This window comes from Chiloscyllium plagiosum, unplaced genomic scaffold (genome assembly GCF_037043375.1).
Source record: "Chiloscyllium plagiosum isolate Xiang-an unplaced genomic scaffold, Cpla_swu_hap1 HiC_scaffold_2, whole genome shotgun sequence".
Taxonomy (NCBI): domain Eukaryota; kingdom Metazoa; phylum Chordata; class Chondrichthyes; order Orectolobiformes; family Hemiscylliidae; genus Chiloscyllium; species Chiloscyllium plagiosum.
In genome coordinates this window covers 132507667-132532320 of record NW_028270140.1, presented here as the reverse complement: position 1 = coordinate 132532320, position 24654 = coordinate 132507667, and the positions used below count along the sequence as shown (strand labels likewise).

The 24654-nt window shown below is 41.5% G+C and overlaps 1 protein-coding gene across 19 annotated transcripts in view; it reads left to right on the top strand.

Moving 5' to 3' along the window:
• The window catches only part of LOC122557375 (teneurin-3), a 2678940-nt gene that overhangs the window by 1799193 nt on the left and 855093 nt on the right, over window positions 1-24654 (top strand). The window contains exon 1 of one of the 19 annotated variants that reach the window (XM_043705089.2): window positions 15709-15881. The exons of the other annotated variants lie outside the window; for them this stretch is intronic. The gene's annotated coding sequence lies outside the window, so the exon portion shown is untranslated. Of the gene's footprint in view, window positions 1-15708; window positions 15882-24654 lie in introns of those variants that run through there. 19 annotated transcript variants of the gene reach the window in all.

Here is a 24654-nt window from a genome sequence, read left to right as displayed (position 1 = left end):
TGTCCTCAAATGGATACAGTGAAAAGTGTGCAAGTTACCGCTTATGGCGCCATCTTAGGTACAGCTTCTTCAGTTACAGTTCTAATTTTACAGTTCTAAAAAAAAGTTAAAAGTCCACCGTTGCAGATTTTAGGAATAAATTATAAAATGGAGAGAAAAACGTTCAGAACAATCATCTTCCAACCCAGTTCATTCTGGCAACCTCGCCTTTAGTCCATTCGGGCCTTGACTGCAGACTGCAACACGCTTCATCTCAGGGTTCAGGAGGCAAGGAGATCACTCTTGAATCACTTCGAGACCACCAGAACGTCCATGCTGCGATTTCCATCACTGGCATCAGCTCAGAACACCCCCCTTCCCCCACCCCTCAGCCATTGCATTGAAGTCCTCTCTCTAAGGAGAGACACAGTGCTGGAACAGAGATGATGTTTGGCAAAGTCTGTGCAGAGATCGAAAAGTGAGAATTTAAAGTATAATGCATGAGGGAACAAGAAGCCAATGTAGGTCAACAGGGGGCTAAAATGACGAGCAAGCAGGAACTAAACTGAGACAGGAAACGTCCAGTGTTTTATAGAAGGTGAAGGATAATTTTATTTCTGTTCAAGGGACTATTTGTGGTCATTTTATTCACTGGTGTTCACAAAACAAATGACACAATATCACAATTTACTATTTGTGCAGGTTGACCTCTTGACCTAACCCATGTATCATACATCTGTATGTTTTATTCATACACTCTTTCTCTCACTCTTTATAAAATATAAATCATTTGTCTTTTTGTGATTTTATCCTGGTTTTTCAGGTTGATTGATTGAATAGATTGTTGTCACATGTACTGTGATACAGTGAAAAGTGTTGTTTTGTGTGCTATACAGGCAGATCGCACCATACAAAGTACTTCAGAGTAGCACAACAGAGTGCAGAATACAGTGTTACCACTGTAGAGAAGGTGCAGAGAGAGAAAGATGAGAATTAATATTTGACAGGTCCATTCAAAATCCTAATAACATCAGAGAAGAAACTGTTCTTGAAACTGTTTGTACGTGTATTAAACTTCTATATCTTCAGGCCAATAAAAGAGGGTGGAAGAGTGTATAACTGGGGTGGGAGAGGTCATTGTTGATGTTGTTGCTTCCCTGAGACAGCAGGAAGTGTAGATGGAGTCAATAGATGATATAACCATATATTTTAAGTGTAGATCTCCCTGCGTACCATTAAAAGCACATTTCCATTCCTTGGTCTCTCTTCGGAAAAATCCAGACTGTCAGATAAAGGACACCCATCACTGGGTTTCCTGTGGCATTGCTCATTTTAGTGTGGTCAGGAGCATGGTTGTAATCTTCAGCTGCTGATGATCTGCTGTTGAGGATACCTATCTTTAAAGTCACTGTTCCACGTAGTCAATTCTGGGTGGCAATTACTTATGAAATGCTGCAGTCAATCAAAGGGCATTTGTCAAAAAAAAGTGGATGCTGAAAATCTGAAACCAATCAATAAATTGCTGGAGAAATTCAGAAAGTTGATCTTTCTGGTCCAGTTCTGAAGAAGGGTCACCGAGCCTGAAATGTAAAGTCTGCTTTCTCTCCACAGATGCTGCCAGAGTTTTCCAGCAATTTCTACTTTTGTTCCAGAGGGCATTTGTTACTGCCTCTGTACTTCGAGTAATTAGATCAAAGGCTGGCGTTTTTTAACACACTGATTTGATGTCTCTTTTGCAACAGCCATGTACCAGACTTAAAACTTATAAATATAAGGTGATTCTGAGGAACAGCTGATGGCTGTTTCTAAAATTTTGGATGATAATGTGAAGTAAGTCTATTGATGTATTTTTGACAGTCATGGAGTCACAGAGTTATATAGCACAGAAACAGGCCCTTTGGTCGATGCTGCAAAGACACTCTAAACCAATTTTTAGACCCCTATCCCTCTCAGTCCTTTCTGTACCCATCCAGATGCCTTTTAGATAATGTCATTGTTCCTGCCTCTAATAGTTCCTTTGACAGCTCTTTCCATACACACACCTTAATGTGAAAACGTTGCATCTCAGGTCCCTTTTAAATCTTTGCCCTCTCATCTTAAACCTGTATCCTCTAGTTTTGGACACCCCTGTCCTGGGAAAAAGACATTGGCTGTTCACCCGATCCATGCCCCTCATGTTTCAGGTGTGCAGCTCTTAAAATGCTTGGAACAGCATGTAGGTATTTTTTATTCATTCATGGGATGTGGGTGTCACTGACTTGGCTAGCATTTATTGCCAATCTCTAATTCCCCAGAGGGCAGTTAAGAATCAACCACACTGCCACATGTAAGCCAGACCAGGTAAGGATGGCAGTTTCCTTCCCTGAAGGACAATCGTGAACCAGATAGGTTTTATCCTGACAATTGGCAATAGATTCACGGTCATCATTAGCCTCTTAACTCCAGATATCTTTTAATTGAATTAAAATTTCACTCACTGGGATTCAAAACTGGAAATCCAGAACTTTGCCTGGGTCTCTGGAAAAACCAGTCAGCAATAATTCCACTAGGCCATCACCTCCCCCAAGTCTTTGTTGAATTATGGAAGGGCAAGACACCGGATTCGAACAACAGTGTACTTGGCTTTAGATTGGATAAAACAACTCCTTACCAGATATGAATTTTCAAAAAAAGTTCATGATAGAAACAAATATCTTTCTAACTTGTCATGCCAGTGTTTGTGAGCAGATTTATGCCTCAGGCCCACATCCAACTAGAAACTAAAGTGAGAGACCCTTTAATTAATTTCACAGCCAGAAGAAAGAAAAGTTTTCAATATGTCTGATTCAAACCTAAATACGAGAAGTGCATGGACTTCCTTTAACTGCTATAATTGCATATTCATTGTATTATCCGATGATGTTTTGGTTCAGTTTATTCTTTCAGGACCACAAATTTTCTGTCTGAAAGTAAGAAAAGGTGATAGTTAAAGTGGACAAAATAAAATTGTGCTCTTTAACCTGTGCTGTGAAATGTTATTGGCTGCCAACATCCACTGCATTGACACATATGCTTGCCCTGTAGACTGTAGGGTAAACATTATGTTCAATGCATCGACCACACCCCAGCTTCAACTTGATGTCTTAAAAAAGTTGTAAGCAATATACCATTTTTGAAATAAAACAAAGAAGTGCAAATATTACAAATTGCTAAAGAATCTCGGCAGGTATGGCAGCATCTGTGGAGAGAAAACAGAGTTAATATTTTGAGTCCAGCGACCCTTCTTTTGAACTGACCCTGAAGAAGGGTTATATCGACTCAACAGATGCTGCCAGATCTGCTGACTTTCTCCAGCAATTTCTTGTTTCGTGTTACTGAAATAAGAATGTTGTCACCACGCAGTTAAGAATACTGTTAAAGCAATTTGCAATATGCTGAAGTCAGTCTTATTGTTTGCTCATTGATGAGAATCATTTTGAGCCCTGCTCCATTCTGCTTAGCAGTGGAACTGACAGCTTAATCATCCAAGTTTTCTGCATATACAGTCCGGGTACAATAAATCTGACACTGCATAACAAACTAGCAAGGTTTCCCGAACCATAATCACTGCTTAATCCCAGGGTTAGTTCTCAATAAAATGGTACCTCGTGATCAGGAGGTTTAATTCTAGAATTGCTAAGCCAACAAAAGAGACCCATTGAAATTTTCAAATCAAATTATTTGATCTGTTCATTTTTTTTCCCATCAGTTCCCTTTTATCAAATTTTTTAAACTGCTGACAAAGTTAAAAAGGTATTTTATGACTGGGGGTTAACCTTCTGCTAGTGCAGCCTTGTAAGCAAGCACAAGGGACAAGTGTTGGTGGTCCAAAAGCCATTGTAGGTCCATGAAGGCTGAGATATTGGATAAATAGGATTTGCTGCAAGTTAGGATATGGGCAGCAGAGCTTGGAAAAACTCAAGTTGATGAATGGTTAAAAATATAAAAGTATCAGTGACCAAAATGTTTCTATTTACAACAGCTAGAGGTGATAATAAAACATTTCACTGTTTACTTATTAAAAATTACAAGTGCTTTATCTATTATTTACTAACTTTTAGTTGCACATGGTAAAAAATGAATGTCATCCGTTGAATAACACATACACTTCAGTTTATACTGCTGCCTTTTTATGTTCACTAAACAAAATCTCATAAAATCTTAACAGATCTTCCTCAGTGAGGTATACATTATACAGACCATCCCTTCAGAATGAAAATTAGTAAAATGATCAATGAAACAAGTATATTTAACAGTCAGCTGTGGTGTCCAGCTCTACTCAGGGTTCTCCTGTAGCACAGTCTAAGATGGGATCAAGAGAGATCAGGTTTACTTCATACAACATTCACAAAAAGGGAGATTTTGCAAAAACAAATTAACATTTAAGATTGGAGTTTGAATTTGTAATTTGGTTTGTAGGATGTCATTTCTGTGTCAACTACATTGTTAAAAGTAGCTTCCTTTTACCCATGGAGAGCCAGTCTGTGATACTGCTGTTGGGATGTGGAGCTATGGGTCAAAAATAACGCCAGACTATGGCATAAAAAGCGTGCTATTGGATCAGCCGCCTCACTACCAAAACCATAACTTCTACCACCTAGAAGGGCAAGTGGAGCAGGCAGGAAGATGGACTAATAACCTGGTACCCTCGATAATGTTCTGGGAACAAGGGTTTGAATCCCACCAACACAAATGGTGAAATTTGAATTCAGTAAAAATCTGGAATTCAAAACTAATCTAGTGGTGACTGTGTAGTCATTCTTGTGTATTGTAAAAAGACATCTAATTCACGAACACACTTTAAGGAAGGAAATCTGCAATCCTTTACATGATCTAGCCTACATGTGACTCCAGATCCAAAGCAATGTGGGCAATTAGGGATTGGGCAAAGAATGTTGGCTTAACCAGCAATACCCACATCCTGTGAGCATATAAAACAACAAGATGCTTGGGAAGACCATGACCTGCAATTTCCCTTCCATTCGGACTCCCATTTGGACTTGAAATGATTCTTTCACTGCCCTGTATCGCATATCTTTTGCAATAAGTGATTGACATGTGCAATGAGTAATATAGAAGGATAAGTGCTTATCTCTCTCAATAACTGCATTTTACACACACACACACATACACAGACAAAAGAGAGAAAATGAATTACTTTGGCTGATGGGTTGCTCTTGAATCAAAAGGATAAAGTAATCTGCTGCTCTGATGCTCTGGTACAAGGTTAAGTCAGTAATCATGCATGATGATCTCTTCAGATATAGCTTGTCCAGAAACATCTCAAAGAGTTACATGGACTGTGTTGTCATATAGACAAAGACAGCAACTGTTCTTTACAGAGAAAAAGCCGACAAATAGTATTGCAATTATTCAACTTTTGCTTGGGATCAGTCATGTCGACTTAGAGCAGTGGAACAGACTGATAGATCCTCATTGTCAATGCTTCAATATATGCAGCTAATAACTGAGCTACACACTTTGATTTCACCCATTCCCTCCCTTTCTCTCATTTCATATGAAGGTTGAGAGGGATTTAGGCCAAACACTGGCAAATGGAACACGTTTAGTTTGGGAAACTTGGTCAGCCTGGACGAGTTGGACCAAAGCATGTGTTTCTATGCTGTATGATCTACTACTCTATATAATGTGCATCCAATGGCTGCACCCCTCAGCCAACGCAACATCTCCTATACACAGAATCACAGAATCAAACAGTGCAGATGAGGTTTTTTTGGTGCATCAAGTCCTTTTGTCAAAGCTACACTAAATCAACATGAGACCCACTTCCAGCACGAGGTCCATAACCTTGAATGGTATGACATTTAAAGTGCTCATCTAAGGTCCTTTCAAAGGTTGCATTGTTACCCATCTCAACTGCCCTTGAAGGCAGTGCAATCCAGACCCCCACTGTGTCTAAGTGAAACCATTTTTCCTCAAATCCCCTCTAAACCTCCTGCCTTTCACCTTGCAATTATGCCTCTTTACTATTGACTCTTCGACTAAGCGGAACAGCTGTTTTCTATTCACCCTTCCATGCCCCTCACAATCTTATAAACTTCTATCGATGTCCCCTCAATTAAGTGACCCAAGCTTATCCAGCCTCTTTTCATAGCTAAAGTCCTCCACCCCATGCAATGTCCAGGTGAAGCTCCTCAGCACCCTCCCCAGTATAATGACATCCTTCCTATTGTGCAGTGTACAAATCACACAGTACTCTAGCTGTGGCCTGACCAAGGTCTTGTATAGCTCTAATCTACCATCCCTGCTCTCCGAAACCTATTCCTCAAGTGATAAGGACGAGTGTCCCTTTTGCCTTGTTAACTACCCTATTAATCTGTCCTATCATCTGCAGCAATCAGTGGACAAATACCCCAAGATCCCTCTGTTCCTCTGAGCTTCTTCTAAGTACTGTTCTAGAGTGTCATGTTGTATAATGCTGTCAGATCTGACATGGAGCTTAAACCCACAATTCTTTAATATACAATGCTGTCGTGAACAAATACCAACAGATGATGCATTTCAAGATAACATATTTTATTTATTTTCCACGAATTGCAGCTCACTTTGTACAACCACCTCATTGACTTTCCCACTGCTGACTGAGACTGCAAGGGTGCATAGTAAGTAAGGGAAGTATTCCCTTGCAATTGTCAGAAAGCATGCTGACATTCATTAGCAAAACCTGCACAAGAGCAGTGAGTCAATGTTTTCACGTTAGGCGATCAGGGGTGAGGAGAATGTCAGACAGATAAATAAAGTCAGCTTTGACAGCAAGATCCAAGCTTTCATCCCAACTTCACCCATAACTCTGGGATTGGTTGTAATAGGATGTAATTTATATTATTTTGATGCACAGTTGAAACCATGCACAAAAAGTACCACTGTGGACAGGTTCGGGAGCAATTTTCTGTCGTGTGGATCTCCCAGCATTGAACTTTTATCGGACAACCTTCAGAGAAAGCTTGACTGAAAGGACCTTTTAAATCCATCCAGGTTAACTGATAAAGATGGCCTTGGGTTGGCATCGCTTTTGTCTTCTCCTGGATCTCACATATACATTGCTTGTGTCAAAGGGTTTCTCTGTACCAAATTAAGCTCCTGTTGATTCTATCCACTTCTAAACCAGAGCCCATAGGGTCCATGTGCACTTTGGCCTCAGGCCAGTATGAAGGGTTTATACTCTGCTTGAGTTGGTTCCTGCATAGGATCTGCATTTAGTTGACACCAGCATTTGTCAATGCAAGTTAGGATGAGTTTTTAAAGAGAAAGGCTACGTATTCAGCACTGCCTGGACATAGGATAGTAAATGTGGTTCCCTTGTTTGAGGATAGCAAATGTGGTTCCCTTGTTCAAGAAGAGGTGTAGGGATAACCCTAGTAACTATAGGCCGGTGAGTCTCACTTCTGTTGTGGGCAAAGACTTAGAGAGAATTGTAAGGGATAGGATTTATGAACATCTGGATAGGAATAATGTGATCAAGGATAGTCAGCATGGTTTTGTGAAGGTCAGGTCGTGCCTCACAAACCTTATTGAATTCTTTGAGAAGGTGCCTAAGGAGGTAGATGAGGGTAAAGCGGTATATGGATTTTAGTAAGGCGTTTGATAAGGTTCCCCATGGTAGGCTACTGCAAAAAATACGGAGGTATGGCATTGAGGGTGAGTTGGAGGTTTGGATTAGGAATTGGCTGGCTGGAAGAAGACAGAGGGTAGTAGTTGATGGTAAAGGTTCATCTTGGAGTGCAGTTACTAGCGGTGTTCCACAAGGATCTGTTTTGGGACCATTGCTGTTTGTCATTTTTATAAATGACCTGGAGGAGGGGCTAGAAGGTTGGGTGAGCAAGTTTGCGGATGATACGAAAGTCGGTGGAGTTGTTGACAGGGAGGAAGGATGTGTCAGGTTACACCGGGATACAGATAAGTTGCAGAACTGGGCAGAAAGGTGGCAAATGGAGTTCAATGTGGGTAAGTGTGAGGTGATTCACTTTGGTAAGAGTAACAAAAAGATGGGGTACTGGGCTAATGGTCAGATACTTGGTAGTGTGGATGAGCAGAGGGACCTTGGTGTCCATGTACACAGATCTCTGAAAGTTGCCACCCAGGTAAATAGTGCGGTGAAGAAGGCATATGGCGTACTGGCTTTTATTGGTAGAGGAATTGAGTTCTGGAGTCCTGAGGTCATGTTGTAGTTGTATAAGACTCTGGTGCGGCCGCATCTGGAGTATTGTGTGCAGTTTTGGTCGCCATACTATAGGAACGATGTGGAGGCACTGGAACGGGTGCAGAGGAGGTTTACCAGGATACTGCCTGGTATGGTAGGAAGATCGTATGAGGAAAGGCTGAGGCACTTGCGGCTGTTTTCATTGGAGAAAAGAAGGTTTAGGGGTGACTTGATAGAGGTGTACAAGATGATTAGGGGTTTAGATAGGGTTACCATGAGAACCTTTTTCCACGTATGGAGTCAGCTATTACGAGGGGCCATAGCTTTAAATTAAGGGGTGGTAGGTATAGGACAGATTTTAGGGGTAGATTCTTTACTCAGCGAGTCGTGAGTTCATGGAATGCCCTGCCAGTAGCAGTGGTGGACTCTCCCTCTTTATGGGCATTTAATGGGCATTGGATAGGCATATGGAGGATAGTGGGCTAGTGTAGGGTAGGTGAGCTTGGATTGGCGCAACATCGAGGGCCGAAGGACCTGTACTGCACTGTATTTTTCTATTTTCTATGTTCTATGTCCAAAGTGTCTTTGAGTCAACCTCCTGGCTAACAAGTGTTGGAATAATTTGTCCAAGTGCTTCATGAATCTGGCCATAAATGTTCTGCAGAATGTTCAACAGAGATATCTAATTGGTAAATGTAAAGTCAGCAGAGTCTTCGTAAACAATGGTGCTGGTCTCTCATCTGAGAAAGACGACTGGTGGTGGTTACCACACCTCAGACAAGGGAAAAGATTGAGAAGGAGAGTCCTTCATGGTACCCTCAGCCAGATGCAGGAATTGAGCCCACATTGTTGATATCACTTCACATTACGAGCTGTAGAGCCAACTGAGCTAACCGACCCCTTTTGTCCAATTGAGGGAAATTATAATCATTATGATTATTCTATTAGCAAGACAGCAGTGTTAAAGGAACAATAGTCACTGCAGCAGAAAATGTGGTATAATTCCATAGATCTTTGGGCTTCAATTCTACATGGACTTCAGGAAGTATTTCTTTGCACAGGGTAAATCCACAGCTGGAATGTGTTGCTAGAAAAATGGTAGCAGCAGCCAAAACATTGAGCACAATTATGAAACAGCTCAGTGTTGTAATGAACATATGTTTGTGTAGGTATTTTTGAAGGTTGAGATCAAATAGGTCAAACAGTTTTCTTCACCTACTCTCTTGGTAATTTGGAAAATGACTCCAGTCCAATTTCTGGAGGACATCAGGCAGCGTTTGAATTGGATTGCACCACTTCTCAACTCTGTTTATAATAGAAGCAATGACTTGACTCCAAATTTCTACTGCAAAAGCTGTTATCCACTTCAGGACAGAGAAATTGGTGTTTTCCACTCTCAGCTCATTTTCTCAATAATCTTAATGATTGACTGCCCCAGTGGAGTAAAACATATATCCATTTCAGAAGAGTGGACTTATAATAGTGACAGTCTTCACAGACTGAAACTGATCGTGTATCCTTTCTCTCTTGGATGAGTATTTACTCTTCTAGGATAAAGAAAAATATTATGGAAATTAAGGTAGAATGGACTAAAAGTGACTTAAATTACCCATACCCTTACCATTGGCTGTCTATGATATAGCATGTCAGGCTTTAAATCTGAACTGTTTCTAGCTGCAATTAAGTGACTTCAACAGTTGTTGGATAGCTCCTCCACTCCAACTTTTACATGGCTAAATCTAGCTCTCTATTCCGAGAGCAGGATTGTAAACTAATGATTTCATAGATTGATAAAAAGAGACATAAGTAATCATAGTTCACATTCCAAACTACAGGAAAACTACAAGTAAAAGTGGATTAATAATACACCCTCACTTATGTGTTCTACTTGCAAATTAATTCCTCTAAAATGAATGAATGCATCCCTATGTCAGGAAGCCTCTCAAAATAGAATTATTTGTACAAGTAATAGTGATTGTTCAGGATTTATAGTGGGCTAATTATACACAGTTCCTGTATTTATTTTGGATTGGATTTAACCCTTTCAATACATGTAGTTACCCTACACAATAAAGACAGTACTAGTTCCTACTCTGGTACTGGGTTGCAAATGAAGCCAGAGCCATTGATCTGTAGACTTCATTACAGCCCTGACTCAAACATAGACCTGAAAAGAATTTAATTCAAGAGGGAGATGAGAGTAACTGTCATTGATATCAAGGTATATTGGACCAATAGTGGCATCAAGGAAGCCTTGCAAATACAAAGTTAACAGAAATCAAGGGAAAAGTTATCCCCTCATTGCAGTCATACCAAGCACAAAGGAAAATGGTGGTGGTTGTTAGCAGTAAATCGGAGTTGTATTCTAGGCCCATCTTCTTCATCAGAAACATTCCCTCCATCACGGAGGGATGGCGGCATGGTGGCTCAGTGGTTAGCACTGCTGCCTCACAGCACCAGAGTCCCAGGTCTGATTCCAGCCTCGGGTGACCATCTGTGTGGAGTTTGCACATTCTCCCCATGTCTGTGTGGGTTTCCTCCCACAGTCCAAAGATGTGCAGGTCAGGTGAATTGGCCATGCTAAATTGCCCATAGTATCAGGTGCATTAGTCAGAGGGAAATGGGTTGTGTGGGTTACTCTTCGGGGGGTCGGTGTGGACTGGTTGGGCTGAAGGGCCTGTTTCCACACTGTAGGGAATCTAATCTAATCTAATCTAATAACATTGGAGATTGGGATGATTGCTGATAGCTGTACAATATTCAGCACCATTCACAACTCCTCAGATATTGAAATAGTCCATGATCATATTTGACATGACCTAGACAATATCCTGGATTGGGTTGATAAGTGGGAAATAATGTTGGCACCACACAATGCCAGACAATGAACATCTTCAAAGGAAAGAATCTATTAATGAATGAACAATACAAACTACTTCCCCACTCATCTTGGTATGTTAGTTTCGAGGTTTTTTGAGTCTCTTTCAGACTGTGGAATCCCTTTGAAATTCTCCCCAGGAATAAAGAACAAAGAAGAACAAAGAAAATTACAGCCCTTTGGCCCTCTAAGCCTGCACGGATCCTCTATCTAAACCTGTTACCTATTTTCCGAGAATCTGTATTCCTCTGCTCCCTGTGCATTCATGTATCCGTCTAGATACATCTTAAATGATGCTATCGTGCCCACCTCTCCCGCCTCTGCTGGCAACGCATTTCAGGCACCCACCACCCTCTGTGTAAAGACCTTTCCGCGCATATTTCCCTTAAACTTCGCCCCTCTCACCTTAAACTTGTGACCCCTAGAAATTGAGTCTCCCAATCTGGGAAAAAGCTTCTTGCTTTTCCAGCCTGTCTATATCTCTCATGATTTTGAAGGCCTCAATCAGGACCCCCTCAACCTCCGTCTTTCTAATGAAAATAATCCTAATCTACTCAACCTCTCTTTATAGCTAGCACCTTCCATACTAAACAACATCTTGGTGAACGTCCTCTGCACCCTCTCCAAAACATCCACATCCTTTTAGTAATGTGGCAACTGGAACTGTATGCAGTATTCCAAATGTGGCCGAACCAAAGTCCGATACAACTGTAACATGACCTACCATCTCTTGTACTCAGTGCCCCATCTGATGAAGAAAAGTATGCTGTATGCCTTCTTGACTATTCGATCGACCTGTGTTACCATCTTCAATGTACAATGAACCTGAACACCCAGATTTCTCTATACATCCCAGGTCTTTTCCATTTACTGTTTAGTTTGGTCTTGAACTGGATCTTCCAAAATGCATCACCTTGCATTTGCCCGGATTGAACTCCATCTGCCATTCATCTGCCCAAATCTCCAATCTATCTATGTTCTGCTGCATTCTTTGACAATCTCTTTCTCTATCTGCTACTCCATCAATCTTAGTGTAATCTGAAAACTTGCTAATCAGACCACCTATACCTTCCTCGAGATTATTTATGTATATCACAACCAACAGTGGTCCCAGCATGGATCCCTGTGGAACACCACTGGTCACAGTTTTCCATTTTGAGCAACTTCCTTCTCTCTACTATTCTCTGTCTCTTGCTGCCCAGCCAATTCTATACCCATCTAGCTGGACCCCATGCAACTTCACTTTCTCCATCAGCCTACCATGGGAAACCTTATCAAATACATTGCTGAAGTCCATGTATATGACATCTACAGCCCTTCCCTCATCAATCAACATTGTCACTTCCTCAAAGAATTCTATAAAGTTGGTAAGACATGACCTTCCCTGCACAAAACCAAATTGCCTATCACTGACAAGCCCTTTTCTCCCAAATGTAAATCGATCCTATCCCTCAGTATCTTCTCCAACAGCTTCCCTACCATTGACATCAGGCTCACCAGTCTATAATTACCTGGATTACCCCTACTACTCTTCTTAAACAAGGGGACAACATTAACAATTCTCTCCTCCTCTGGAACCTTACCCATGTTCAAGGATGCTGCAAAGATATCTGTTAAGACCCCAGCTATTTTCTCTCTCACTTCCCTCTGTAATCTGGGATACATCCCATCCATCAACTCAGTTTAGTGGATCTCTGAGTGAGCCTCATGGACTAATGAGACTTGGTGGCCTGCTCCCCTGAGCTCAGCTTGGCAAAAAAATGGCCAGCACCAGCAAAATGACACGCCAGTTGCTGCAAGTTTTCTTTTGCCTCTTTCCAGGACCTCATCAGGACCTAAACATTCAGCCCCATGCTGGATGCTGACAAAAGGGGAAGAAGTCAGGGGGGTAAGAAATTAACAATGTAGGTCTGCTGTCCGTTCATCCACTGCTCAATGAATTCATATATGAAATGGGAAAGGAAGAGCAATTAAGGACAAAATGATGGTGTAAAAGTGGAAGCATATTTTTTATTGCCAAAGTATATAATCCTCCTATATACACAAAAGAGTTATAATTATACTCTATATGTAAATTGTACAGACCATTTGTGAAAGGATCAAGAGGGGAAAAAGGGATGAATTTGACGTAATTGGCAACAGAAGTAAGCTCCTTCATGGTGAGAAGGAGCCTGAGAATGTGGTAAAGGTAGGTTCAACTGATGCATTCAAAGGAAGGCAGACTTATTTGAAAAGAACAATGTGCACGGCTACATGCACAAGGCAGGAGAATGGCACAAGGTAAATTGCTTTTCGGAAAGCTGATATAGACATAATGGGCTGAGTAATAATTCTGCAAATCTGAGCTATTTATGCATAACCATTTTATTTTTTGGCTCTTAATAGATTATAATAAATCATCACTTATGACGAATAAAGGCAAGATGCTGGAAATCTGAGATAAAAACAAACAATGCTGGAAAAATCAGCATATCTACCAGCATCTGTGGAGAGAGAAACAAAGTTAATATTTTGAGTCTGATATAACTCTTCTTCTGAATTATAGGACATCACCTGTGATGGTTTAGCTGTGATACAGAGTTCCATGTTCCTTAGCAGAGTCAACATGGCAAGATTGCCTTGATTGTCTGACTGTGCTACAAGTTAAACATGAAAACCAAAGAACTGCTGATGATGGAAAGCAACAAACAGGAATTGCTGGAGAAACTCGGTAGATCTGGCAGCATCTGTGGAGAGAAAGGAAAATTAAAGTTTTGTATCTGGTGACCCTGCTCGAAACCTTAATTGAGCTGAGTTTCTCCAGCATTTTGTTTTTTGTACTATATGTTAACAGTGCACTGTGGGATCGGAATCCTGCTTCGGCCAACCGAGTAAGACTGGCAGATTCCCTTGTGTAAGGGGCATGAACAAACCTTTTTAGGTTTATGTATTAATCCAGAAGTTTTCTGTGACATTTTTGTTATTTGTTCTGGCTCCAGCCGAGCAAAATTTCTTGAAAGTAAGACTGGAGGGGTTATAAGGAGAGCTTGGATAGGCTACGACTTTTTTTTCCCTTGGAGCATAGGAGGCTGAGAGGTGACCTTATAGAGGTTTGCAAAATGATGAGGGGCATAGATAAGGTGAATAGCCAAGGTCTGTTCCCTGGGGTAGGGAGTCTAAAACTAGGCATTAAGGTGAGAGGCAAATTTTACACAAGGAATGTGGGAGGTATATAGAATGAGCTGCCAGTGGAAGTGGTAAAGGCAGGTACAATTATAACATTTAAATCATATTTGGACAGATACATGGACAGGAAAGGCTATCAATCAACCACACCGCCCTGTGGCCCAACATTTCAACTCCCCCTCCCACTCTGCCGAGGACATGGAGGTCCTGGGCCTCCTTCACCGCTGCTCCCTCACCACCAGACGCCTGGAGGAAGAACACCTCATCTTCCGCCTCAGAACACTTCAACCCCAGGGCATCAATGTGGACTTCACCAGTTTCCTCATTTCCCCTTCCCCCACCTCACCCCAGTTCCAAACTTCCAGCTCAGCACTATCCCCATGACTTGTCCTACCTGCCTATCTTCTTTTCCACCTATCCACTTCACCCTCCGCCCCCCCGACCTATCACCTTTATCCCCTCCCCCACTCACCCATTGTACTCTATGCTACTTTCTCACCCCCCCCCCCCACTCCCACCCTCCTCACTTATCTCTCCACCCTTCAGACGCTCTGCCTGTATTCCTGATGAAGGGTTTTTGCACGAAACGTCGATTTCACTGCTCCTCGGATGCTGCCTGAACTGCTGTGCTTTTCCAGCACCACTCTAATCCAGACACTGGTTTCCAGCATCTGCAGTCATTGTTTTTTACTTAGAGGAATATGGACCAAGTTAAGGTAAATGGGACTAGTTCAGTTTAGGAGATCAGCGCAGCATTTAGGAGGTGGGCCAAAGGGTCTGACTCCGTGCTGTGTGAAGCTATGAAAGCAACTTTCCAGCTTATCATGGGAGTTTTGAAACTTCTATCAGCCGACAAACGGTGTGCCAACCAGAACATGCAGTCTCCATAGATAAACAAGGACAACAGGTCCTTCCTGCGGAAATAGATGGGGTTCAGGTTTCTATCGATACCTGTGAAGAGAGATCTTGGGCGCGGGAGGCCGAGGAACATCATCCAGCCATTTCTTCTGGAAGTGGTAGCGGGTTCCTCGCAACTCTCACCAGTTGAGCTTGGGAAAGCGGTCGCTGTTTGCAGCGCGGAGCAGACTGTAAATGGGGAGGTTTTCCCTGCAGTCCCGCGTTAACCCCATCTAACAGCAATAAATAAGACTTTACTGGGTACCATTGGGGCTGGCACACAAGGGTTAACCAGAGCAGGGCGCTGCATAACATTGACCTGCCAGAAATGAACACACACATACTATATATATATAATGGATATTATATATACATATATATTCGGTGTTGTTAGTAATTAGATGCATCCTATCGCACGGCAGCTTCAGAAAACAAGTAGAAAGCCATTATTCACCAGCAAGTTTATTTATGGCTGACCCCTTAAATCATTGCATCGTAGATGCACTGATTGGACACAGCATGAAAGGACGGGCGCTCTGCATCAGCTTAGGCAGGGAGAGGAGGGGAGGAGGGGGGTGGGGGCATGTGTGCGTGTGGAAGCTCGCCGCCCGCTCTCACAGTCAAACCGACAACGCTGAGAACCCAGAGAGAGGGAGAGAGAAGAGACGCCTTCAGCATCCCGTCTCCACCCCACCCCGTGCAGGGCTTGTTCAGGGCAGCCGCTGGCCATGAGGGGCATTGTGTCCAGGCTCCAGGGGAAGCCGGCTCTCCCCAGCTGCTGAGGTAAGGTCGGTGTGGCGGCGCCGGGCCATGTGTACGCTTGTCAGAGAAACAGGGATCAGCCGCCGCCAGGCTTCCCCCCACCACATACACACAGCGCAGCGATCTGCTCTCCCTGCGTGTGTGTCCCTTGTCTCTGACTGCATCGGCCCTGAGTGTCTGAGGGTGCATCCTTCAGTCAGGGGATCTGCGAAGTTTAATTTTCTGTGGCGCGCATTGTTTGGGTTCTTTGAAGTAAGCGTTCGCAGTTCCTGCTGTAACAAGCGTTTTAAGACGAGTCTGGAGCGTACTCGCTTGCTGAACAGGAGTGGAAGTTGGGAGACTTTTAATGATTTTACAAACTTTTCTCTGTGTGTGTGTGTGTGTGTGTGTTTCTGTCCTCCCTCTCCCGTGGCTCTTTGTGTGGGATTGACGGCTCTGAACCGTGTGATGTGAGGAGAGTTTCTCACCAGCAAACCTGCCGCCCTGTGCAGGCTGACAGGAGACCGTGCAATTGAAGAATTGGCTTTTCTTTTGAGAAAAAAAAAGACATGTTTTCTTCTCGTTGCCCAACGTCGCAGGCGATGCCGGGGTGCGGTGTGATCTCTCCCATCAGCTGCCTCGGGAATCCCTCGGGAATGTTCTGTGCCACCAACTTGATTCTTCCTGGTGTGTCTGTATCTGTGTGTGTGATTCAGAAACTGACCGATAGTTTTACACAGTCAGGCAGGGGCGCGCAAAGGGCTGCTTGTCTTGTTTTGATTCTTTAAGGGAAACAGTTGAATTGTTTTGACGGTATCTGGGGTCACTGGGCTGGGAGTGGGGGGAGGGGGGGGTGTATACATGTGACCGCTTGTAGTTCCTTTCACCAGCCCCTTCAAAGTATGGGAAACGACAATAACAAAACGACAGGAGTAAGTCCCCTGCTCACCCGTTACTGATTCATTCTCTGAAGAATGGTTTGTGTGACAGAGATAGATAAACACCTCTGGCTTTTGGGGAGAGTTGTAGCGCCTGGGCACCCGTTCAGCTGAAGTTTGCAAATGCAAGCCGGTACCTGGGCAGATTCCGAACTGTTGCATGCGGCCCCTTCCGATTGCAGTTCCCGTTGCTCGCTGGATGAGAGAGTCGGGTGTTCCAGCAGCAATGTGCGGACACACACAGGGAACAGGGCAGCTCACCAAAGAAAGGGACAGCAGACCACATGCACAGTGGACCCTCTCTCTCTGCTCTGTCTGTGGAAATGTGGCTCCAGCCACAATGTTGAGTTTGCAAGGGTGTGCATCGCTAACAACGATCGGGATTGATGGGAATCTGACTATGGGGTGGACACTGAACTGATCTCTCTCATGATTTGGAGACGAGCGCCGTGCCCTGTATAAGTCAGTCCGTGGACTCCTTACTTATGGCTTTAAGATGGAGGCACGATGCCATCTCTCCTGAGAGAGAGCCTCGGCTCCCTTTTCCATTCCTCAGCGTCTGACAAAACACTTTGAAATCTCGGGGTTTCTTTTTGTTGTTTAGTTTCCTTTACCGCCTCTCGCTTATTCACCACGAAGGCTGCAGGTTTAATTCGAATTCTCCGAGTTAGACTTTTATTTTCTTCCACGACCCTCAACTTATAAATTACATAGAGAAACTGCACTATTTGAATTTAATCCTCAGCTTCCCATCTCACTTCTTGACTCCAAGCTTACTTAACAAACCCCCAATTTGAGTGGAACAACTCACTTACGGAAGCAGTCACAACTACTCACATTCGGGTTTAAGAGTAAGGCAGTTCAGTCCAACATACAAACCGTGTTTTTTTCAACAACAACCTGCATTCGCTGTCTCAAGTGTAAACATCCCCCCCCCCCCCCCCCGATCTACAACATAGTCGTCCAACAGGTTAGTGAGATGTGTTTGAGCCAGACTTCCGAAGGATGTGGTGGGAGTGAGGGAGAGATCAGATCAGTTGGCTGAAAGGTAGCTATGGGTGGGGACTTAAAAGTTTTGGACAAGCCAGGAGACATTGACTTCTTGTTGTTGTCAGAGTTGGGGGTCAGTGCTGGGGCGAGATTGCCAGTAAACTGAAGCAGGCTTGCCAAAACTGATCAAAACTAGCGGGTAGTTTCTGAGGCCTTTGCAAATTCAGAGAGCTGATTTCACCCACCGCCCTTTGTGACAGCTTTTAACGCTGCAATCACCTGCCACTTTGTTTCTCTTGACTCAGTTAAAAATCACACAACGCCAGGTTATGGTTGGACTATAACCTGGTGTGTGATTTTTCACTTTGTCCACCCCAGCCCAACACCGGCTCTTCCACATCATTTCTCTTAACTGAAAAGGCCCCCCCCCCCCCCACCCGCTGCCCACCCCAAGCTGATTGTGATGGTGCTGGTCATTTTTAAAACGCCTTTTAAGAATACAACCGGAAACAAAAATAAAGCTATACAACGGACAGTACAAAGTGAAAGTTCAGAAGTTTAGAACCCAGAGATGTGTTGGGTGATAAAAGGGATAAATGCTAATAGGGAATACAGGATACATATGAGGTGTCAGACGGCATCTGCGAACAAATGACATAAGGCGGAATTTTCTGTTTCTTAAAGTAATCACAAGATGTCTTTTACTAAATGAGGAGAATGGTAAAAATTAGGCGATGAAAATTCTGAACACAGATTCCCAGTTTAAAAAGTCTTGAAGCACCTTGATGTTTTAAACGATATTAGGTCTCCTGATGTCAGGAAATACCGTGCATATGCATGTAAGTTTCTTAATTAATTTAGGAAAAAGAAAGTAAGTTGGGAAAAGGAACATCTTTTTGGTTCAGTTTCTAAACTTAAGGATTGAAGGATTTTGTCGCTTTCCCAAACGTTTTAACATGTAAATATTGTGCACGACAGACTTTCTGATGACCAGTTTTTATTTTCTTCGGTTTCTGTGCTTTTTGTGGTCATTTCCTGGAGGTAGTAAATGTAATCTGAGCTTTCTGTCTTTGATCAAAATCAGTATAAAATTGCAGTTTCTGAAATATATTTGACAGTGTTGCTACTTGAGATGAATTGGGGCAATGCAGCAAGAAACAACTCACCTCACACTGCGCCAGACAGCTCTGTCAACACCAAACTGAAAGGGAAGTGTGAGGTGCAAAGTTTTGTCTATGATAAAGTTGACCTTGTTGTTATTTCCAAGCAAGAATTTGCAGCATTGATTAGGGTATTTTACAAATTTGCTCACGTTGCAGGCTGTGAATTGTTGTAAATGGATCACATCTATTAGCTATGAACATAATAATTTAGGAATGAATTTCAAGTTGAATATTATGTAGTAGCATGGGGACAGATTTTCTGTCACATTCATTGGAGTGTGGTGCTGGAGGGTTATTTTGGGTGAAACTACCCTTTTAGCACAAGCGGATGAGGCAAAAGGCATTGAGTAAAGATTTAGATGTGATTGTCTGAAGTCATAAGAACAGACAGCAAGAGTAAGTCAATCATTCCACAGAACTCTACATATCTTCCAATTGCACATCTTGACAACGAGGTACCCTGCAGAGAAGGTGGGAGGGAGAGGGTGCCTTTGTAGGTGTTACTTTCTATCGTAGTATCACAGTTTCACTGTTGAATGAAGGCAGAACTCTCAAGTTAATAATGTTTGCTGGCAGCCTGTGTGCCGAAGGGGATTCGAATTGTTGTGGGTAATGGTGAGTAGTGAGTCGAGGTTGTCTCCTGACTGAAATGTAGACAAAGTGAAGGGTAGGCGATCCAATCTGTTTGTCCCCAATTACCCTACTGAATGTGGTACTGCTGCTGCTATCTTTTATTTTTCACGGAACATGAGGATAAGCCAATGTTTCTTTTGTATGTGTACATTAACGTAAAATGAAATTTTTCAATCTTTAGTGAGATCTTTGGTAAAAATAATTGAATCTGCAAGCATCATTTTTATTGTATAAATTTAGTGAGATATAGCTGAGATAAGTTACTTTGAATTAAGAATTATACTACTCGCACGATTTTTTCTTTGTAGATTTTAATACCACTTCATGACTTAGTGGGGGAATGTTAGATTAAATGTTATGCTACCAAACAGTACAGATCTTGAAAATCCTCAGGCTTCATCCTTTTTCGATTCTGAGTGCAATGGTTTCAACCTGCAAAAGGGTAAATACTTCATTGACTTTCAATTGGCCAAACTAGGGTGGGGAGAAATTCTTTGAAAAAATCTTGTTTCTGTTGGCTAGTCAGTGAACTGTTTGTGGGCATTGTGCAAGGGCAAGGATTGGGCTCAGCTGTGTTGCCCCTTATTGTCTATTAATTTGCCAGCATTCACTGCCCACTCTCAAGCACAGCTACTCGGTAAAAGTGCAAGCAGACTGCTGCACCTGTGGACCCATGTATTGACAGGAATGGTGATTGACAACAAGATTTCTATCAACGTGTATGTAAAATCTGAATTTCAGGCATATGATAACAAACGTGTAACGCATAAAACAAAGCATCCTTACTGGTCTGTGAAAACTGAAATTTATACCTCAATTAAAAAAGCAGACAATAAAAACATAGCATGCAATAAGGTATGGTGATGTTTTGAAAGGAATTTTCACGCTAACCCGATATATGAAGCATTAACAGCAAATTTTGGGTTAATTTTTGACTTGAAGAAGGAATAGAATTGGAGGAATAAAATTAGTCAGTTTTTCTGTGTGAAATTTTGGTATGTGGCTTTTCAGATAGACTAGTAATTGATCCATGTACAAAGAAATACTGCAGCTGTAAAGTCTCTCTCCATTGCTCAGCGAGCCAGGAGAATAGAGATTTCAATTAAAAGGTGAAAGGTTTGCCCATCATTACTGATATAATGTGCAGTAAGATTGTGCACTGGCTTCTTAACTCTTGGAGTAATGAAATTTCTTTGCATCTCCCAGTGCCTTCAAATCACTTTATATTTTATTGCTGCAACATGAAAATAAGTGTTAGTGTCGCACCGAGGGAAAATACTTTAACAATTCTTTCCTCATGATGTGCTGGATTCAGATAAAATGCAGGAACACCATTGTATGAAAAAGAAGCAACTTTTATCTAAAATGTTTGTTGAAAAGAAGTAAATCATCAAAATTCAGCCCCGAATTTAATGTAATTATCTAAAAGTCTTTAATTTATGACTTTTTTCTGTAAACAACATCTCTAGTAAATTTACTAGACTTTCATCTTTCCTGTGCATGTAGCTGAAATTTGCAATTTAATGCTTAACATGCCTGATGACCATGAGCATTTTTCACAAAATGTTGCTGTAGTTTGCAGTGTTGTTATTATTGTATGAGCTTTAATTGGCGGTTTACATTTCAATTTTTATAGACCAGTTTGGATGCTTTGTTTGATAGCTTGCCCATTTTCTGTCACATGCCGAAAATTTAGGTTTTGTCTGCGCATTAATAGAAATCTGATTCACAAACCACCACCCCATTCTTTCATTCTGAGTTGTTTCATTCTGTATCCTTGCTTATAATGAAGATTAATGGTTTTGTGCACAGAAATGCTTTGGAGGGCTGCGTTCATTGTGAATGCTGAGTGCTATACTTGTAATCAATTTCAAATGAGCTCCTCTGTTATTCGTCAGTCTCTATCCAAACCTGTGTTATTAGGCTGTATTAACCTTGTTGATGATTGATTGAAGCACTTCTGCATATTAAGCTGGCATTTGTTGGAGAAGGAGCACAGGAGATGGTGAAGAGGATTTCTATGTTTTGTAGCAAGTTGCCATTGTTTTTAGCTTGTTCGCTCCTAAAAGTTTTACAATTCAGCGTAAATGGGAATTAGATAAGGCCAGCACCGAGTCTTTGTGAAAGGTCTATTTTTAATCCTGAGTAGTGTTGTGATGCAAGCAGATGGTTCTTGTAATAGCAGCTAATGGCAAGAGAATGAATTTAGCTGTTAAAAAGGAAAGTGGCAGGGAATGGATGGAGCGAAAGGTTAGAATACTACCCTTTCACCTCTGAGACCTGAATTCAAATCGAGGCAATTGAAAGGATAAAGGCCTCTTTCTGACATAAAGAAACCTTAGTAAATTTTATTTGAGTGGTTTCATTTCTGATTCTAGTGGCTGTGAAACACTCTTGAATTTGTTGCTGAGTTTGACGGTCTTATTTAAACTGTTTTTGTTTTGGCATCATTTTAATTCCAAAGCCCCCTGATTGGGTTCCATGAACCGCTCCAACTGATAAATTACTGTATTCCAGATCTCTTCATCCAGTTTCCTATTTAACTGCTGAATTAAACAATGTTGATAGAGAACGGCATCGGAGGGCATTAAGGGTGTTAGGTGCATTAGAGAATATAGTCTGCTATGTTTTTGAGGTCAGACAACCAAAGAAGTGTGGGGAGCTTGGCTCTGTAAATGTGTGTGGTATCTTACCCGAGGGATAGTTGATGTTGAAACTGAGGAAAAATGTGACAAAATGATCTTAATTTCCTAGAATTAACGTGTTCCACCACAAGTGACACAAAACATGCTTTATCTGCCGCAAAACACACTTTGTGCCTTTTTAAATTTAGCATGAAGGTGGATATGTTTGCAATTTCATTACACTAATTAGTCCTAAAGTGGAGTGGAGAAATATAATCAGTGTGTAAAGCATTCATTATTTTCACAGTATATTTCAAAGCACAACTGTTGTATTAAAAAGGATGACTGAAGGTCAGCTGGTAGATTTACCCTGAAATCCTGAGTTCCAGTATTTGTCCTGACAGCTGTACTGACTATTCTTGCACTCAGTTCAGTATTAAAACGGTTAATTCATGCTACTGGATCTTGTTTTGCCTCTTCCTTAACAAACCATTGTGTGTGCCAGATGAATGATTGAAGGGAGAACCATGTCCAATCTGTAAAACTTGTTCCCGAAAAGTTCAAGCCATCATTCTATTGTGCTGTATACTTTTAACCAAATGCTTCTGGTACACATTGCAAGCAATTGCTTGGTGTACGTTCTGAGTGCATTTGTGCACCAAATATTTTTTAATGGAACTGTCTTTGCCAATAATTACTTTTATCTGGGATCTTTTTCTGGTCCAATTTTAAGCTTTCAATACTTAAAGCAGACCGACATTGGATAGCAACAAGACATGGAGCAAGCAGCCACAGGGCAGCGGTTAAAATGAAGGTGGGCAGCCTGAATGTCTTTATTTCTTTTGGACTATTTTGCACTATTCATTGGCGTGTATTTTGTCAGCTGCTGTGAATTAATCTGTTCTATTTGATTTAGCACCTTTGCAGAGAGAAAAAAAGCTGACTTTTTTTCCCAAGAAAATAAAATCTCTTTTATGTGTTGGGGATTAAAAGTATTTTATATCTAATGTGAAGACGCTTGCCAAGAATGTGTTATTGGTGACTGACTTGACCCTCAACTTTCTTGTTGCTCTTTGTTGGAGCTCTCAGTTTTCTTGAAAGAAACTGGGTGATACAGAGAGAGTAACTTTTCTATGAGAGGGGTAATGCTTTTCAACTTGTTTCTAACTTCAGCAGTTTAATTAACTTCACAAAGTGCTCCAGAGATAACTGAGTTTTAAAATTAATTTATATTACCTGGGTATTTACTTTTTGTTTCATAATCCTTTTTCACTTTACAATAATTTTACAGTAAAATAAATTCAGTAAAACTAACGTCAATAAAAGTTCAGTGATTTTGCTGATTTTGGGTAATTTGTGCTGGTAGATTCTAATAATATAGACACCCTGGTTTCTGTTGTGATTATTCATTTTCTTCCTTAGGGTGAGAGGTCCTTGATTCTTGTCAGTATTTTCTCCCCTTAAGCTGTCCTTAAACTGCCTCCCACAACATGTGCAAGCGGGCAGACTAGCACCCCACTCCTGCTCCTTTCACAAATCTACCTCTTCAACAAACTGTTGGCCACTTGCGTTAAGGGATTCTGATGTGTCATGATTCTTTGAGCTATTTTACTGTGTTAAATGCAAGTTGTAGTTGTTCAACTGGCAGGAAAATGTTTTTGGACATTGTGAAGTATTGGACAAATGCAAGTCTTTTTTAATTTTACTAAAGGATAACTGTTTTAGATAGTCCAACGGTCATCAATACGTCTACAGTTTTACTCATTCATTTTTGCTGAAATCAAACTTTTGATTTTAGCGTTTGGTTTTGTTTCCCTTTTACCTTGTGTCATTTTCTTTTCTTTTACCAGCAATTTATACAAGTAACCATTACTCCTGTTGTAGTTAAAGTGTGTGCCAATATTTGCTTCCATTTGGGGTGTGTGGAAGAACGATCAGAGCTAAAATAGGCTTAATGCAGATCAAATTTGGTCTGCACCATTGAACTTTGCATCAGATAAACCTGTATAGTGTTCGTGAGGAATGTGATTTCTTTGATGATCATTGCTTACTGTTGAGGTGCACCTTTTTTTTCACACAGTGTCCCTATTATTCCTCAGCAACATGTCTCAGAATCAAAGCCTTTGGATTTGTTAAGAGCATTATCATTACAACCAAAAATTAATATTTTGTCCTCGTCCATGGGATGTAGGCCAGTTGTTAATTTGGTTGAGTCCTAATTCATCAATTTAGATATCTCTAATCAACCTGTTCAGACATGCTATGCGACACCTCTGTAGCAGCTAAGATATGAACTCAAGCTCTCAGGCCCAAAGATGGACATATTTCCACTGCACCACAAGAATCCTCAAGCCAGCACTTATTCCCAATAGGAGTCAACCACATTATTGTTGGTCTGGAGTCAATTATAGGTCAGTCTCCATAAGGATGGCAGATGGTAAGACATTAGTGAATCAGGTAGATTTTT